Source organism: Macaca fascicularis, chromosome 1 (assembly GCF_037993035.2).
Source record: "Macaca fascicularis isolate 582-1 chromosome 1, T2T-MFA8v1.1".
NCBI lineage: Eukaryota > Metazoa > Chordata > Mammalia > Primates > Cercopithecidae > Macaca > Macaca fascicularis.
In genome coordinates this window covers 207,836,296-207,854,442 of record NC_088375.1, presented here as the reverse complement: position 1 = coordinate 207,854,442, position 18,147 = coordinate 207,836,296, and the positions used below count along the sequence as shown (strand labels likewise).

At 48.0% G+C, this 18,147-nt stretch overlaps 1 protein-coding gene across 2 annotated transcripts in view; it reads left to right on the top strand.

Annotated features, from left to right (window-relative positions):
• Positions 1–617: 617 nt before the first annotated feature.
• WDTC1 (WD and tetratricopeptide repeats 1) overlaps positions 618–18,147 on the top strand; it is an 81,545-nt gene continuing 64,015 nt past the window's right edge. For both annotated transcript variants that reach the window (XM_045377022.2, XM_045377020.2), the window contains exon 1: positions 618–935. The gene's annotated coding sequence lies outside the window, so the exon portion shown is untranslated. The remainder of the gene's footprint in view (positions 936–18,147) is intronic.

Here is an 18,147-nt window from a genome sequence, read left to right as displayed (position 1 = left end):
TCATCCTCTTCCTTAAGACCCAGGAGACGCGAGTGAGGACTGTGCCACTTCAGCAGTCCCCCAGAGCGGGAAGGAGTGGGCTGAGGCTCGGTTCTGGAGAGCCCTCGGGGCCCTAGCCTGAGAGGTCTCACAATTCGGGGGCTCAGAGTAAGTCTTAAAGAGCTCTTAAGGGGCTGTGCGGGGGCCTGCGGGCCAGTGGGCGAGCGTGTGAGCGGGTGTCCCAGAAGCAGTGTGAGGAGCTTTTTACCCGGTGGTGGGGTGGGAGGTGCGTCCGGGTAACTAATGGCAACCGGGCGGGGTGAGCCCGCTCGGCAGGAACTTCTCGACGGCGAAAAACTACGACTCCCAGGGTGCCCCGGGGCTTAGCCCAGCTTTCCCGCCCGCCCACTGGCTGCCGGTCCCGCGAGCGGCGAAGCCCATTGGCCACGGCGGTGCGGGGCTCCCCCACTAGCAGGTTAGTGGGCGCCGCCGGCAGCAGACGTTGACCGGGCGCGGGGGGGTAAGTGGGGGGGCCCAGCTAGCCATTCTGGAAGCTGCCGGGCGCAGTCTGCGTAGCGTACCCGCCGGCTGCGAGGCGCGGGGCGGAGGCGGAGACTGCGTGGCGCAGGCGCGTTGCTGGGCTTCTCTTGGGTCCCCAGACAGCTGGAGGAGATAAACAGAGGAGGAGGAGGGAGGGGAGTGCGTGTGTGAGAGCGCGCGAGGGAGTGTGAGTGTGTGTGAGCGCGGGTGTGAGGCGGTGCGCAGGGGCGGGCGGAGGCGCTGTCCGGCCCCGGCCAGGCGCCGGGCGGGGAGCATGGGAAGGGGCTAGAGCTGCTGGAGCCCCCCAGCCCCCTCCCCGGGATCCTCGCCCCACCTCCCGGGAGAGGGGCCGCCCCCCCGGACGGATATGGGCTCCTGAAGTTGCGCCGCTGCCGGTGGGGAAAGAGACCTGACAGGTACGGGTCGCCGTCGCCCCCTGCCCTCCGCGGGCGCCGAGGCTGGGACTGGCTCCCGCAGCCCCGGCGCACGGGCTGCCCGCTCTGGGCCGGCTCCAGCCCTACCGGCCTGGGGGCCTGAGCCCGCCCGTCTCGGGGCCCCGGGTGTCCCGAGAGGGGCCAGGCCTCGCCGGGGCGGAGGGCAGAGTGGTCCGGGGGCGGGGTGGGGGCTGAGGGTTTGGTCGAGACGCGGGGGGAGGCTGTGGGAGTCCAGGGGGCTCTGCGGAGGGAGAGGTGGAAGTCATTCCATCACGGGACTTTTTTGCGGAGTTTTTGTTTGACATCTGATCTGGCGCCGGAGTCAGGAAGAAGGGGCAGGTGTAAGTGCCGGGAGGGCAACGCCGACCTGACCTCTTAGTTTCTCGCTCGCTCTCTCTGTTTCTCTCTCTCTCTCTCTCTCTCTCTCTCTCTCTCTCTGTGTGTGTGTGTGTGTGTGTGTGTGTGTGTGTGTGTCCCCACCGCAGATGCCTTCAGTGGCCCATTCTGGCACCAAACTGAACTCTGCCAAGGTGCTTCCACCAGGCGACTGTAGCACCCCGTATACAAAGGGCCTCTGCTTGGGAATGGGCCATTCAGTACCCACTTCAAAGGGTAAATAGGAAGTGAGGAGATAGAAGAGAGACTGCGAACCAGCAGGATCCACTTCTTGCACTGAAAGCCGCAGTGGGACGCCCCCTTGCCAGCCTGGTTGACTTTGCTTGGTGCCTTGGGCTCTCTCTCCTCTGCGGGTGTACTCCCAGGGTTTCTAGAGGAGAGGTACAGGGGCCTGTGAGTAATGTCTAACAGCCGAATTTGACTGTTTTCCCCAAAGTTCTTTTCTTCTGTGACTTTCTGTAACCTCCTGAAGTACTGGTAGAGCAACGTTATGGTTTTTCTCTCCAGTTGGTGATTTTAGGAGCCTGGTGGGGTGGCTGAAGCTTCCCCATTCATTCCAAGGATGGAGTAGATGATCTGGGTAAAGTGGCAGTGACAGCTTCCCTTTCTAACAAAGCCTGAAACCGTTTTGAGAAGAAAACTTTTTGAGGGCAGCTTCTGATTCAAAGACATTATGAAATCCCCACCTAGGACACCGGTATGCCCAGTAGTCCCTACTAAGCTTTTCTGTGTCTTTTTTTTTTTTTTTTTTTTTTGAGACGGAGTCTCGTTCTGTCGCCCAGGCTGGAGTGCAGTGGCCGGATCTCAGCTCACTGCAAGCTCCGCCTCCCGGGTTTACACCATTCTCCTGCCTCAGCCTCCCGAGTAGCTGGGACTACAGGCGCCCGCCACCTCGCCCGGCTAGTTTTTTGTATTTTTAGTAGAGACGGGGTTTCACCATGTTAGCCAGGATGGTCTCGATCTCCTAACCTTGTGATCCGCCCGTCTCGGCCTCCCAAAGTGCTGGGATTACAGGCTTGAGCCACCGCGCCCGGCTTCTGTGTCTTTTACAGTCGTTAAGTGGCCAGCTTCTGCTCACTGTACTGAAGGAACTACTTAATGCTATTTCTGTCTTGAGTTCTGGCTTATTCTTCCTTGTGATTCTTATATCTTTAGCGGGATTGAATTGAATTTTTGCTGTTGAGTGTAATAGCCAGATCCTCTATAACAGACCAGGGAGTAACCGTGGAGCTCCTTTGGGCCGAGTCTGAGACTTACTGAGATTTCTTCATTGTAGGTTGTTGTATTTCACTGGCAGGTAGGAAATGACCTTTTCTGTCATAGTTTGTGATCATGCTGCTTAAAGTCTGGAGTCCTGCTCTCCTTTCCTTTTTTGACCTATGTGGGAGCACTTCTGTTCGAGTCTTATCTCAATTTGAAGGAACAGTGCTTTTGGATCAACTCTGCAGAATAATTGAGCAGTAGTCCATATTTCTGCCTGGGACACCTTCTCTGAGGGTCATGAGGGAAAGAGAGAACACGTGTAAAGATTATGATGACGAAGCTAACGATTATTTACCAGTTTCATACAATTGGCAGTTTTTTTTAGCTGGAAGGAGTTCAGTATTGACTCATTGGGCATCTTATGTAGGGTGTTTTTGCACACCTAGACTTTAGGATTTGGAAAGACAACTGAAAATCATGAAGCCCACTGCCAAACATTTGTGGATCTTGAGGGGCCAACTGCTAAGGAAGATCTAGACTATGACTTGTTCTTTAATTATTTTTATTTTTTCTCTGCTTTTTAAAATTTTATTTGTTTATTTTTTGAGATGGAGTCTTGCTCTGTCGCCCAGGCTGGAGTGCAGTGGCACGATCTCGCTCACTGCAACCTCCACCTCCTGGGTTCAAGCAATTCTCTGCCTCAGCCTCCCGAGTAGCTGGGATTGCAGGTGTCTGCCACCATGCCCGGCTAATTTTTGTATTTTTAGTAGAGACGGGGTTTCACCATCTTGGCCAGGCTGGTCTTGAACTCCTGACCTCGTGATCCACCCACCTCGGCCTCCCAGAGTGCTGGGATTACAGGTGTGAGCCACCGCGCCTGGCCTCTCCTTATATTTTTATTTTTTGAGATGGAGTCTCACTCTGTTGCCCAGGCTGGTCTCAAACTCCTGAACTCAAGGGATTCTTGTGCCTCTGCCTCCCTGGTAGCTGGGACTACAGACACGGCCACCATGACCACTCTCTTCTCTCATTTTAAATTAAGTAATGTTGCTGACATATGCAGTTCTGAGTCTCAGAGAGGAAGTCAAACAGAACATGTAATCTGGTAATACTTGTGTTTTCTTTGGGTCATTGGTTTAGTTATCTGTTCTGTTTCCTTTCTTCTTTCTGCCTCACCTTTCCAGATGCTCCACTGCATCTTTAGGCTGCCATTGCAGATTGCTGGGCCCACAAAACCCTTAGGTTGTACTTTCTTAGCTATCATCTCTTCAAAAGCCAAAGTTCTGGCAATTGCTATTAGAAACCAGTTCCTGGCTGGGCGCAGTGGCTCATGCCTGTAATCCCAGCACTTTGGGAGGCTGAGGTGGGTGGATCACGAGGTCAGGAGATCAAGACCATCCTTGTTAACACAGTGAAACCCCATCTCTACTAAAAATACAAAAAAATTAGCTGGCCGTGGTGGCACGCGCCTGTAGTCCCAGCTACTCAGGAGCTAACGCTGGAGAATCGCTTGAACCCAGGAGGTAGAGGTCACAGTGAGCTGTGATCATGCCATTGCACTCCAGCCTGGGCAACAAGAGTGAAACGCCGTCTCAAAAAAAAAAAAAAGAAAAAAAGAAAGAAACCGGTTCCTTGGTGTGGTTAATTTACTTTGAGAGGTATTTACCAGTTGGGATATGTCCTAAAAAGTGACTGACATTTTATTCAGGGCCTGGTATATCTTGGGCTCAGTGCTAGCTAGTATTTTTACTTTATCCAGTGTAACCTTCATGACTGTCCTGTGAAGTGAGAATCATTTTCCCTATTATACCTATGAAGAAACAGATTCAGAGAGATTAAGTAATTTGCTTAAGGTCACATAGCAAGTAAGAGGAAGGATTGGAATTCAAACCCAGGTCTGTCTGCTCTGTGATACTGAATTGCCTCTGGGACTGTGACACATGAGGAAGAACTGAAAAGACCAAGGCTAAGAGCCTGGGGGAACATGATACTTCATTCAAATACCTGAAGAATTGTCATGGGGAAAAAAAACTGGATGTTCTCTGTGATTCTAGAAGGCATCTCAGGATTAAATGACATAATTTCCAAGAGGGTAGACTTTGGTTTAATAGGAGATAATGTAGCTTTCTAAAAACAACAAAATGGGCTGCCTTGTGAAGGAGTGAGTTACCCATCATTGCAGATATTCAAGCAGAGAGTTTGCCACATTTTATTTATTTATTTATTTATTTATTTATTTATTTTTTGAGACGGAGTCTCGCTCTGTCACCCAGGCTGGAGTGCTGTGGCCGGATCTCAGCTCACTGCAAGCTCCGCCTCCCGGGTTCATGCCATTCTCCTGCCTCAGCCTCCTGAGTAGCTGGTACTACAGGCGCCCGCCACCTCACCCGGCTAGTTTTTTTGTATTTTTTAGTAGAGACGGGGTTTCACCGTGTTAGCCAGGATGGTCTCGATCTCCTGACCTCGTGATCCGCCCGTCTCGGCCTCCCAAAGTGCTGGGATTACAGGCTTGAGCCACCGCGCCCGGCCTATTTATTTATTTTTTGAGACAGCGTCTCACTTCGTCATCCAGGCTGGAGTGCAGTGGCATGATCTTGGCTCACTGCAACCTCTGCCTCCTAGGTTCAAGCGATTCTCATGCCTCAGCCTCCCGAGTAGCTGGAATTACAGGCATGTACTGCCAAATCCAGCAAATTTTTGTGTTTTTGTAGAGGGTTTCACCATGTTACCCAGACTGGTCTTGAACTCCTGACCTTAGGTGATCCGCCCGCCTCAGCCTCCCAAAGTGCTGGGATTACAGGCGTGAGCCACTGCGCCCAGCCCCGGCTAATTTTTTTGTATTTTTAGTAGAGACAGGGTTTTGCCATGTTGCCCAGGCTGGTCTCAAACTCCTGAGTTCCACCTGCCTCGGCCTCCCAAAGTGCTGGAATTACAGGCATGAGCCACCGCTCCTGGCTTTTTTTTTTTTTTTTTGAGACAGGGTCTTACTCTGTTGCCCAGGTGGGACTGTTACAGTAGTGCAGTCTTAGCTCACTGCAACCTCTGCCTCCTGGGCTCAAGTGATCCCCCTGCCTCAGCCTCGCGAGTAGATGGGAGTACAGGTGTGTGCCATCACACCTGGCTAATTTTTTAATTTTTTTGTAGAGATGGGGTTTCACTATGTTGTTTAGGCTGGTCTCAAATTCCTGGGCTCAAGAAATCCGCCCACCTAGACCTCCCAAAGTGCTGGGATTACAGGTATGAGCCACCATGCCAAGCCATGTTAAGTTTTACAGATCAAACAGACAGGGAGGCTGGGCATGGTGGCTCAAACCTATAATCCCAGGACCTTGGGAAGCTGAGGTAGGCAGACTGCTTGAGCAGTCTCAAGCAGTCAGGTGTGGTGGCATGTGCTTGTATTCCCATCTACCTGGGAATCTGAGGTGGGAGGATCACTTGAGTGCAGGAGGCAGAGGTTGCAGTGAGCCAAGACTGTGCTACTGAACTCCAGCATGGGAAACAGAGACCCTGTCTCACACACACACACACACACAAAAAGCCGGGTGCGTGGTGGCTCATGCCTGTAATCCTAGCACTTTGGGAAGCCGAGGTGGGCAGAGCTCAGGAGTTGGAGACCAGCCTGGGCAACATGGCAAAACCTATCTCTACTGAAAATACAAAAAATTAGCCAGCCGTGGTGGCACAAACCTGTATTCCCAGCTACTTGGGAGGCTGAATCGTGAGAATTGCTTGAACCTGGGAGGCGGAGGTTGCAGTGAGCCAAGATCATGTGCACTCCAGCCTGGGGGACAGAGTGAGACTCTGTCTCAAAAAAAAAAGAAAAAATCAAAACCAAAAAACTAACATGTATTGAATATTTAGTATATACCAGGCACTTGCTAGATACTTTTTTTTTCTTTTCTTTTTTTTTTTTTAAGACAGAGTTTCGCTCTTGTTGCCTAGGCTGGAGTGCACGCAATCGCGGCTCACTGCAACCTCCGCCTCCCAGGTTCAAGCGATTCTCCTGCCTCAGCCTTCTGAGTAGCTGAGATTATAGGCACACGCCACCATGCCCAGATAATTTTTGTATTTTTTTTAGTAGAGATGGGGTTTCACCATGTTGGCCAAGCTGGTCTCGAACTCCTGACCTCAGGTGATCCACTCGCCTTGGCCCCCCCAAAGTGCTGGAGTTACAGGTGTGAGCCACCAGGCCCAGCCCTACTTTATCTGCAATGTATCTTGTAATCTTCAGAACTCCCCTGGAAGGAAGGTATTACCATTATCCCCATTTTACAAATGAGAAATTGAGACTCTAGAAAGTTAAGGAATATGCTGGAGGTTACACAGCTAGTAGTGTAGGGCTGATATTTGAACCCATGTCTCTTCCTTAGCTGTGTGACCTAGGGTCAATCATGTATCCTCTCACAGCTATAGTTTCACCTATAAAATGAGGCTTGGCCGGGCGCGGTGGCTCAAGCCTGTAATCCCAGCACTTTGGGAGGCCGAGACGGGCAGATCACGAGGTCAGGAGATCGAGACCATCCTGGCTAACACGGTGAAACCCCGTCTCTACTAAAAAATACAAAAAACTAGCCGGGCGAGGTGGCGGGCGCCTGTAGTCCCAGCTACTTGGGAGGCTGAGGCAGGAGAATGGCGTAAACCCAGGAGATGGAGCTTGCAGTGAGCTGAGATCCGGCCACTGCACTCCAGCCTGGGCGACAGAGCGAGTCTCCGTCTCAAAAATAAATAAATAAATAAAATAAAATAAAATGAGGCTTATTGTAGTACCTACTTTGTAGTGGGTTTCTGAGAACTAAATGATGAAATATATCCTTTTTACTAGACCTCACTGATTGCCCTCAAGAGCCAGGTCTTGGATGTAAAGGGGTACCACTTAGTCGGCTTTTTCTGGGTAAATTCAGGTCTGCATGTAACCCTGAGAGTTCTGGGGCCCATGTGCTATTAAGTAATAGCTGCTGACTCCTTGAAGGCCTTTTTAGCATTGATGACTAATACCTTAAAAACTTTTAAGCCTGGGCTGGGCACGGTGGCTCACACCTGTAATCCAGAACTTTGGGAGGTTGAAGTGGGTGGATCCCAAGGTCAGGAGTTTGAGACCAGTCTGGCCAAGGTGGTGAAACCTGGTCTCTACTAAAAGTACAAAAATTAGCCTGGCGTGGTGGCAGGTGCCTGTAATCCCAGCTACTTGGGAGGCTGAGGCAGGAGATCGCATGAACTCAGAAGGTAGAGGTTGCAGTGAGCTGAGATCGCAAGACTGTACTCCAGCCTGGGCGACAGAGTGAGACTCCATCTCAAAAAAACAAAACAAAACAAACTTTAAGGCTGAATAAGGGGAGGATGCTGTCAAAAGGCCAGAGTGTATAGGAGGCAGTGTCATAGGCCCCGTGCAAAGAAAATTCTCAGCTACTACTGCAGAACCAGATTTGAGGGTCACCGTTGGCATTTTTGTGTTTATTATCTTCTTTTAGGATACAAGGTCATAACTGCTAGAGCTGTGAGAGAGCTCAGTGCCAAGAATAATGACCCTTAATCCTCCCTGTAGCCATCTGGGGAGGTATTAACCCCATTTTCTTGGGGGTGGGGTGGGGAACAGGATCAGACCTTGCCCAGGGAGCTCTCCAGAGGCTGTTGAGGGCAGTGTTTGGATCAGGACTTCTGTACAATTTTGTCCTTATTTATGACCCCCAAATTCTATAAAACTGCTTATCCCTGAACCTCTTAGGGAGCCTTCCTGAGAATGGGAGCTAGGCCTTCCTGGTCAGGGAGCTTCATCAGTTGAGGCTCGAGTGTTTGGGTGCTGATGGCCTACCTGGTTCCCTTTTCAGTCACATCTGGATGTAACACAACTGTCACTGAGTTAGAAGGGAAACATTTCTAAATTGAATGGTTTAATTTTCCTTGACCTTGCAGCTAGTAGTAGAGTTAGAGGATGAAACTCCAGAGCCTTCTCTACAAGAGATATTTTGAATTGTGGCAGGAGTTGTCAGGATGAAAGTTAAAGCAAAATCCAAGACTGCAGATGCTCTTAAATAGTGAGAGAGTATAGCATTATCAAAATATGCTTCCTTTTCTCTGTTTCCTTCCACTATCTTAAGGTAATTGTGGGGCCTAAGAGCAGACAGGAAAATTAGCTATGATCACTGGAAAACAAAGTTCTGAAAACATCCAGAAAAAATTTTCACACAGCTCAAACAAGTGGCTGGGTGTGTTGCTTCACACTGTTTTTTTGTTTGTTTGTTCGTTTGTTTTTTTGAGCGTCTCGCTCTATCACCCAAGGTGGAGTGCAGTGGTACAATCTCGGCTCACTGCAGCCTCAGCCTCCTGGGTTCAAGTGATTCTCTTGCCTCAGCCTCCTGAGTAGCTAGGATTACAGGCATGTGCCATCACACCTGGCTAATTTTTGCATTTTTAGTTGAGATGGCGTTTTACCATGTTGGCCAGGCTGCTCTCAAACTCCTGACCTCAAGTGATCCTCCTGCCTTGGCCTCCCAAAGTGTTGGGATTATGGGCATGAGCCACTGTGCCTGGCCAGATGGCTCACACTTGTACCCCAGCACTTTGGGAGGGCGAGATGGGAGGATTGTTTGAGGCCTGGACTTTGAGAACAGCCTGGGCAAAATGGTGAGACACCCATCTCTACAAATAAAAATAACCCAGGCATGGCGATTTGCGCCTGTAATCCTAGCTACTCAAGAGGCTGAGGCAGGAGGATCCCTTAAGCCTAGAGTTCAAAGTTGCAGTAAACTGTGATAGTGCTACATTCCATTCCAGCCTGGGGAACAGAGCTAGATGCTGTCTCTCTCTCTCTTTTTTTTTTTTTTTTTTTTAGAGATGGAGATGGAGTTTCGCTCTTGTTGCCCAGGTTGGAATGCAATGGTGCGATCTCGGCTCACTGCAACCTCTGCCTCCTGGGTTCAAGTAATTCTCCTGCCTCAGCCTCCCAAGTAGCTGGGATTACAGGCGTGCACCACCATGCCCGGCTAATTTTTTGTATTTAGTAGAGACAGGGTTTCACCATGTTGGTCAGACTGGCCTCGAACTTCTGACCTCAGGTGATTTACCCACCTCGGCCTCCCAAAGTGCTGGGATTGCAGGCATGAACCACTGCACCGAGGTGACCCTGTCTCTTAAAAGCTCAAACAGCAATACAGAGCCTGCTGGGTGGGGGAGGAGACATCAAGGTGAGTTTTAATCTAAAACTTCCCAGAAAGTGAAGCATTGCTTAGAAGCATCTCTCTTCTACAGAGAAAACTTCAATTAGTCCTACATGGGATTATTTAAGCCAGGAGCCTCAAAGATGGCTAAGAAGTTTCCTAAAGATGCTTTGGTGATGAGTCTGTTCTACCAGCCAGACCTTTCCCAGAAACTGTCCTTGTGCCAACTTAGTCCATGACCCTGAAATGGCACTCTTTAAATTTGTGTTTGAGATCAGCAGAGTCAAGGCAGCTTAACCCTAAGGAATGGTAAGAGACATAGTTTCAGCAGCTTCCTGAAATTGTGTGGATACTGATATTACAGGTGTGAGCCACTGCTCCCTGGCCAGTGATTTTTTTTTTTGAGACAATGTCTCACTCTGTTGCCCAGGCTGAAGTGCAGTGGCATGATCTCGACCTTGGCTCACTGCAACCTCCACCTCCCAAGTTCAAGTGATTCTCCTGCCTCAGCCTCCCACGCAGTTGGGATTACAGGCGCCTGCCACCGTGCCCAGCTAATTTTTGTATTTTTAGTAGAGACGGGGTTTCACCATGTTGGCCAGGCTGGTCTGGAACTCCTAACCTCAACAATATGCTCGCCTTGGCCTCCCAAAGTGCTGGATTACAGGTGTGAGCCACCACGCCTGGCCAAGTAATTATTTTTTAGTGGCCATTGGCCTGGCCCCTGGAGTCAGACTGTATAGATTGACTCTCTGTCTAAGAACTGTGTAACTTTGGCAACTTTACTTTTCTGTGCCTCAGATCCTGCATCTGTAAGATGAGGATAACAATAGCACCTGTTTCATAGGATTTTTATGAGGAGTCTATGAGATGACACTTGTAAAATGTTAGAATATTCAATAAATATTATTTAATAGGATCAGTGTCAGGCATTTTACATGCAAGTGCTTCTGTTCCTCCTCACCCTGCAGAGGTAGGTATTATCAGATTAGGAAACTGAGGTTTAGAAATGTCAAATCAGGATCTGGCACGGTGACTCATGTCTGTAATCCCAACACTTTGGGAGGCTGAGATGGGCAGATCGCTTGAGCCCAGGAGTTCGAGACCAGCCTGGGCAGCATGGTGAAACCCCATCTCTACAAAAACAAATGCAAAAATTAGCCAGATGTGGTGGCGCATGCCTATGGTCCCAGCTACTTGGGAGGGGAGGATCTATTGGGCCCAGGAGGCAGAGGTTGCAGTGAGCTGAGATCATGCTACCACACTCCAGGCTGGGTGACAGAGCCAGACCCTGTCTCAAAACAAATAAATTTTTTTTTAAAAAAAATTAAAAAGATGAAGAGACATAGGAAATGTAGAAAAGAAAAAAAAAATTTTTTAAAGAAATGTCAAGTCAGGCAGAAAATAGGTGACAGAGCTGGGATTTGAACCTAAGATCTGTTAGGTCCACAGCTACACTCTTCATTTTATTATGCTCTTTGTTTTGTTTTGTTTTGTTTTTGAGACAGCGCCTCACTTTGTCACACAGGCTGGAGTGCAGAGGCACAATCATAGCTCAGTATAACCTTAAACTCCTGGGCTCAAGCAGTCCTCCCTCCTCCCTCCTGCCTCAGCCTTCCTAGTAGCTAGGACTACAGGAGTGTGCCACCGTGCCTGGCTAATTTTTTTTTTTTAATTTTTTGTAGACACACAGGGTCTTACTCTGTTGCCCAGACTGCTCTCGACCTCCTGGCCTTCAAGTGATCCTCCTGCCTTGGCCTCCCAAAGCACTGAGATTACAGGCATGAGCTACCACACCTGGCCTTATGCTATTTCCAATGACCTTTATGCATTGAAAGTGAAGTTCAGTCCTCACTTCGTTGCATCTTTCATCATTTTTGTAGGATTGCTCCAATAGAACCACTATAAATAGAGTGAAAGGAAACTTGCATACATCTTTGCATAATTCAGAATGTTGAAAGGGGGTCAGTTGTCACCCTGGTTGGGGGCACGTCCCTGCTATGGGAGGTAGCATGTCCAGAGAAAAGAGAATACAGATGTTTTAGGTTCCATCTCTGGTTTGCTGCTAACCAGTAGTGTCTACTTAAAATCGCAGGATAGTGTCATTGGAAGAGGTTTTGTAGCTTATTTCAGAGTCCACCTCTCATTTTACAAATGGCAGAATAGACTGAGAGAGCAAAATGCCTCACTTGGTCATACAGCCAGATAAAGGCAGAGGCTGGCCTGGAGCACAAGACCCTAGATCTCCCAATCCAGTGCTTCTTCCTCAGTACCATATAGTGTTCTGCTTCAGTTCTCCCTTATTCAATGGGGATTATTATTGTACATGAATATTCATAGCAGCATTATTCATAGCAGCGTTATATTAGCTTTCTACCTTCCTCAAAGGTTTGTTGCAAAGTTCAAATTAAAAGTTTGAACAAAAGTACTTTGATAGCTATAAAACATTGTATGTATGCAAGGTAGTCATGCCATTATTCATTCAGCAAATATTTATTGGTGCCTACTAAGCTTACATCACTCCTGGGAGACTGGGGGGATCAATGGATGAATCGGATGAAGAGCAGGCCCTCAGCATGCTTTTAATCTTCTTAGAAAGAGAAGCCACGTAAATAACCATAGCTCAAGGTAGGAGACAGATGAAGGAAAGGCTAAGAATGAAATTTTCTTTTCATAGCCTGTGATTTTGAGGTAGAGAAAAGTGGTTTTTGTTTTGTTTTGTTTTTTGTTTTGCTTTTTTGATGGAGTCTTGCCCTGTCACCCAGGGTGGAGTGCAATGGCACGATCTTAGCTCACTGCAACCTCCACCTCCTGGGTTCAGAAGATTCTCCTGTCTCAGCTTCGTGCATAACTGGGATTACAGGTGCCTGCCGCCATGCCCAGCTAATTTTTGTATTTTTAGTAGAGACGAGCTTTCACCACATTGGCCAGGCTGGTCTCGAACTCCTGACCTCGTGATCCACCCACGCTGGCCTGCTGGGATTACAGGCATGAGCCACTGTGCCCGGCCAAGAAAGGGTTTTAAGGTATTTCTTCTTTATTGACATATAATTCACGTACCATAAAATCGAATTTTTTTTTTTTTTTTTTTTTTTTTTTGAGACGGAGTCTCACTTTGTTGACCAGGCTGGGGTGCAATGGCACGATCTCGGCTCACTGCAAGTTCTGCCTTCCGGGTTCACACTATTCTCCTGCCTCAGCCTCCCCAGTAGCTGGGACTACAGGCTCCCGCCACCATGCCCGGCTAATTTTTTGTATTTTTAGTAGAGACGGGGTTTCACCATGTTAGCCAGGATGGTCTTGATCTCCTGACCTTGTGATCTGCCCACCTCGGCCTCCCAAAGTGCTGGGATTACAGGCGTGAGCCCCCACGCCCGGCCAAAATCGACTCTTAGAAATTATACAATTCATTGGTTTTAATATAGTCACAAAGTTGTGCAACTTGTCACCACTATCTGATTCCAAAACATTTTTTTTTTTTCTTTTTTTTTTTGAGACGGAGTCTCGCTCTGTCACCCAGGCTGGAGTGCAGTGGCCGGATCTCAGCTCACTGCAAGCTCCGCCTCCCGGGTTCACGCCATTCTCCTGCCTCAGCCTCCCGAGTAACTGGGACTACAGGTGCCCTCCACCTCGCCCGGCTAGTTTTTTTGTATTTTTTTAGTAGAGACGGGGTTTCACCGTGTTAGCCAGGATGGTCTCGATCTCCTGACCTCGTGATCCGCCTGTCTCGGCCTCCCAAAGTGCTGGGATTACAGGCTTGAGCCACCGCACCCGGCCTGATTCCAAAACATTTTTATCCCTGAGCTATCACATTCCTCCCCTGAGCTAACACTCACGTCTCTTTTTGTCTCCGTAGGTTTTCCTATTCTTGACATTTCACTTAAATAGAATCATACAATGTGTGTGGTCTTTTGTGACTGGCTTCCTTCACTTAGCAGAATGTTTTGAAGTTTCTTCCATGTTGTATGAATTAGTACCTCATTCCTTTTTATGGCTGCATAATATTCCATTACAGTGGATATTAACCACATTGTATGTATTTATTCATCAATTGATGGCCGTTTGGATTGTTGGGTTGTTTCTAATTTGGGCTATTATGAATAATGCTGCTCTGAGTATTCATGTACAACTTTTTGTATGGACATGTGTTTTCTTTCTTTTTTTTTCTTTTTTTTTTTTTAGATGGAGTCTTGCTCTGTCGCCCAGGCTGGAGTGCAATGGCATATCTTGGCTTACTGCAGCCTCCGCCTCCCAGATTTAAGCAATTCTGCCTCAGCCTCCCAAGTAGCTGGGATTACAGGTGCCTGCCACCACACCTGGCTAAGTTTTGTATTTTTAGTAGAGACAGGGTTTCACCATGTTGGCCAGGCTGGTCTTGAACTCCTGACCTCAGGTGATCTGCCCACCTCGGCCTCCCAAAATGCTGGGATTACAGGCGTGAGCCTCCGTGCCTGGTCTTTTTTTTTTTTTTTTTTTTAAACAGGGTCTCACTCTGTCGCCCAGCCTGGAGTTCAGTGCCACAAACATAGCTCACTGCAGCCTAAAACTCCTGGGCCTAAGTAATCCTCCTGCCTTGGCCTCCCAAAGTGCTAGGATTACAGACATGAGCCACCGCATCCAGCCTGTTTCTGCATTATTATTTTATTTATTTATTTATTTATTTATTTATTTTGAGACTGTCTCCCTCTGTTGCCCAGGCTGGAGTGCAGTGGCACGATCTCTGCTCACTGCAACCCCTGCCTCCTGGGTTTAAGCGATTCTTCTGCCCCAGCCTCTTGAGTAGCTGGGATTACAGGCGCCTGCCACCATGCCCAGCTAATTTTTGTATTTTTAGTATAGACGAGGTTTCAACATGTTGGCCAGGTTGGTCTTGAACTCCTGACCTCAAGTGATCCACCTGCCTCGGCCTCCCAAAATGCTGGGATTACAGGTGTGAGCCACCGCGCCCGGCCTTGTGCAGTTTTTTTATATAGGTAAACTCATTTCATAGTGGTTTGTTGTGCAGGTTATTTCGTTATCCAGATACTAAGCCTAGTACCCAATAGCTATTTTTTCTGATCCTCTCCCTCTTCCCACCCTCCAGCCTCAAGTAGGTTCCAGTGTCTGTTGTTCCCTTCTTTGTGTCCATGAGGTCTCATCATTTAGCTTCCACTTATAAGTGAGAACATGCTGTATTTGTTTTTCTGTTTCTGCTTTAGTTTGCTGAGGATAATGGCCTCCAGCTCCATCCATGTTCCTGCAAAGGACATGATCTCATTCTTTCTTATGGCTGCATGGTCATTCCATGGTGTACATGTATCACATTTTCTTTCTTTCTTTCTTTCTTTCTTTTTTTTGTTGTTGTGAGATGGAGTTTTGCTCTTTTTGCCCAGGCTGGAGTACAATGGCGCAGTCTCAGCTCACTGCAACCTCTGCCTCCCGAGTTCAAGTGATTCTCCTGCTTCAGCCTCCCGAGTAGCTGGAATTATAGGCGCCTGCCACCATGCCTGCCTAATTTTGTATTTTTAGTAGAGACGGGGTTTTTCCACATTGGCCAGGCTGGTCTTGAACTCCTGACCTCAGGTGATCCTCCCGCCTCGCCCTCCCAAAGTGCTGGGATTATAGGCGTGAGCCACTGCGCCTGGCCTGTACCACATCTTCTTTATCCCATCTGCCATTGATGAGCATTTAGGTTGATTCCATGTCTTGGCTATTGTGAATAGTGCCACAATGAACATACTGCACAGTGCATGTGTCTTTATGGTGAAACGATTTATATTCCTTTGGGTATATACCCAGTAATAGGATTGCTGGGGCAAATGGTAGTTCTGTTTTTAGCTCTTTGAGGAATCCTCACACTACTTTCCACAATGGTTGAACTAATTTACACTCCCACTAACAGTGTAAAAGTGTTGCCTTTTCTCTGCAACCTCGCCAGGTTATTTTTTGACTTTTTGATAATAGCCATCCTGGCTAGTATGAGATGGTATCTCATTGTGGTTTTGACTTGCATTTCTCTAATGATCAGTGATACTGAGCTTTTTTTCATATGCTTGTTGGCTGCATGTATGTCTTCTTTTGAAAAGTGTTCGTGGCCGGGCGCCGTGGCTCACGCCTGTAATCCCAGCACTTTGGGAGGCCGAGACGGGCGGATCACGAGGTCAGGAGATCGAGACCATCCTGGCTAACACGGTGAAACCCCGTCTCTACTAAAAAATACAAAAAACTAGCCGGGCGAGGTGGCGGGTGCCTGTAGTCCCAGCTACTCGGGAGGCTGAGGCAGGAGAATGGCGTGAACCCGGGAGGCGGAGCTTGCAGTGAGCTGAGATCCGGCCACCGCACTCCAGCCTGGGTGACAGAGCGAGACTCCGTCTCAAAAAAAAAAAAAAAAAAAAAAAAGAAAAGTGTTCGTGTCCTTTGCCCACTTAATGGGATTGCTTTATTCTTATAAATTTAAGTTCCTTATAGATGCTGGATATTAGACCTTTGTCACATACTTAGTTTGCAAATATTTTCTCCCATTCTCTAGGTTATTTGTTAATGATACACTTTAAAATGATTAATTTCATCTTATGTGAATTTCACTTAAAAAAAATTTTTTTTTTTTTTTTTTTTGATTCAGAGTCTTGCCCTGTCACCCAGGCTGGAGTGCGGTGGTGTGATCTTGGGTCACTATAGCCGAAACCTCCTGGGCTCAAGCGTTCCTCCCACCTCAACCTCCCAAGTAGCTCGGACTGTAGGTGCGCCACCAAACCCAGCTAATTTTTTAACTTTTTGTAGAGACAGGGTTTCACCATGTTTCCCAGCTGGTCCCAAACTCCTGGGCTCAAGCAATCTTCCCACGTTGGTCTCCCCAAGTGCTGGGATTACAGACTTGAGCCACTGCACCGAGCCTTAAATTTTTTAAAAAGAAACCATATCCTGGCCGGGCTCAGTGGCTCACACCTGTAATTCCACCACTTTTGGGAGGCTGAGGCAGGCAGATCATTGAGGCCAGTAGCTCAAGACAAGCTTAGCCAACATGGTGAAACCCCATCTCTACTAAAAATACGAAAAATTAGCCGAGTGTGGTGGCGCATGCCTGTAATCTCAGGTACTCCGGAGGCTGAGGCATGAGAATCCCTTGAACCTGAGAGGCAAAGGCTGTAGTGAGCCAAGATGACACCACTGCACTCCAGCCTGGGCAACAGAGTGAGACTCTCTCTCTCAAAAAAAAAAAAAAAAAAAAAAACCATATCCTTTAGCTGTCACTTCTCTATCCCCCAATTCCTTTCAGCCCTAAGCAACCATTAATCTACTTCCTATTTCTATTCTATTTTGTTCTACTTTATATAAATGGAGTTATGCAATATGTAGGCTTCTTTCACTTGGCATAATGTTTTCAGAGTTCATCTATGTTGTAGCACGTATCAGTACTTCTTTCCTTCTTATGGCCAAATAACATTCCATTGTATGGATTTGCCACATTTTATTTATCTGTTTATCAATTGATGGATGTTTCCACCTTTTGGCTATTATGAATAATGCTGCTCTAAACTTTTTTTTTTTTTTTGAGACTGAATCTCTGTCTCACTAAGGCTGGAGTGGCATTATCATAACTCATTGTAACTTCAAACTCCTGGATTCAAGCAATCCTCCTGCCTCAGCCTCCTGAGTGGCTAGGGCTATGGATGCATGGCCACCACACCTGGCTAATTTTATTTTTTGTAGAGATGGGATTTTGCTATGTTGCCCAGCCTGGTCTTAAATTCTTGGCTTCACGTGATCCTCCTCTTTGGCCTCTCAAAGTGCTGGGATTACAGGTGTGAGCCAGTGCACCTGGTCTTGCTATAAATACATTCTCGCAGAGTGTGGCATTTCTTCACTTTTAACAAAGTCACGATTTTCCTTCTGATTTTGCATTTCAAACCTAACAGGTGATAAAGACATCCTATACTCTGCCTCCTCTGTCCTACAATGAAATACCCCTTGTCAGCTTCATCTCTGGTAAGGAAATTAGGGGGGACATGTTATGATCCATGCTACTGAGCAAATATAACAGGGGTTACCAGGTTTTAGTAGAATTCAAATTTGGCTGACATTTGTTGAGCACCTACTGCAATCCAGATACTGTTATGTACTTTCTTTCTTTCTTTTTTTTTTTTTTTTTTTTTTTTGAGACGGAGTCTCGCTCTGTCGCCCAGGCTGGAGTGCAGTGGCCGGATCTCAGCTCACTGCAAGCTCCGCCTCCCGGGTTCACGCCATTCTCCTGCCTCAGCCTCCCGAGTAGCTGGGACTACAGGCGCCCGCCACCTCGCCCGGCTAGTTTTTTGTATTTCTTAATAGAGACGGGATTTCACCGTGTTAGCCAGGATGGTTTCGATCTCCTGACCTCGTGATCCGCCCGTCTCGGCCTCCCAAAGTGCTGGGATTACAGGCTTGAGCCACCGCGCCCGGCCTCTTTTTTTTTTTGAGACAGAGTC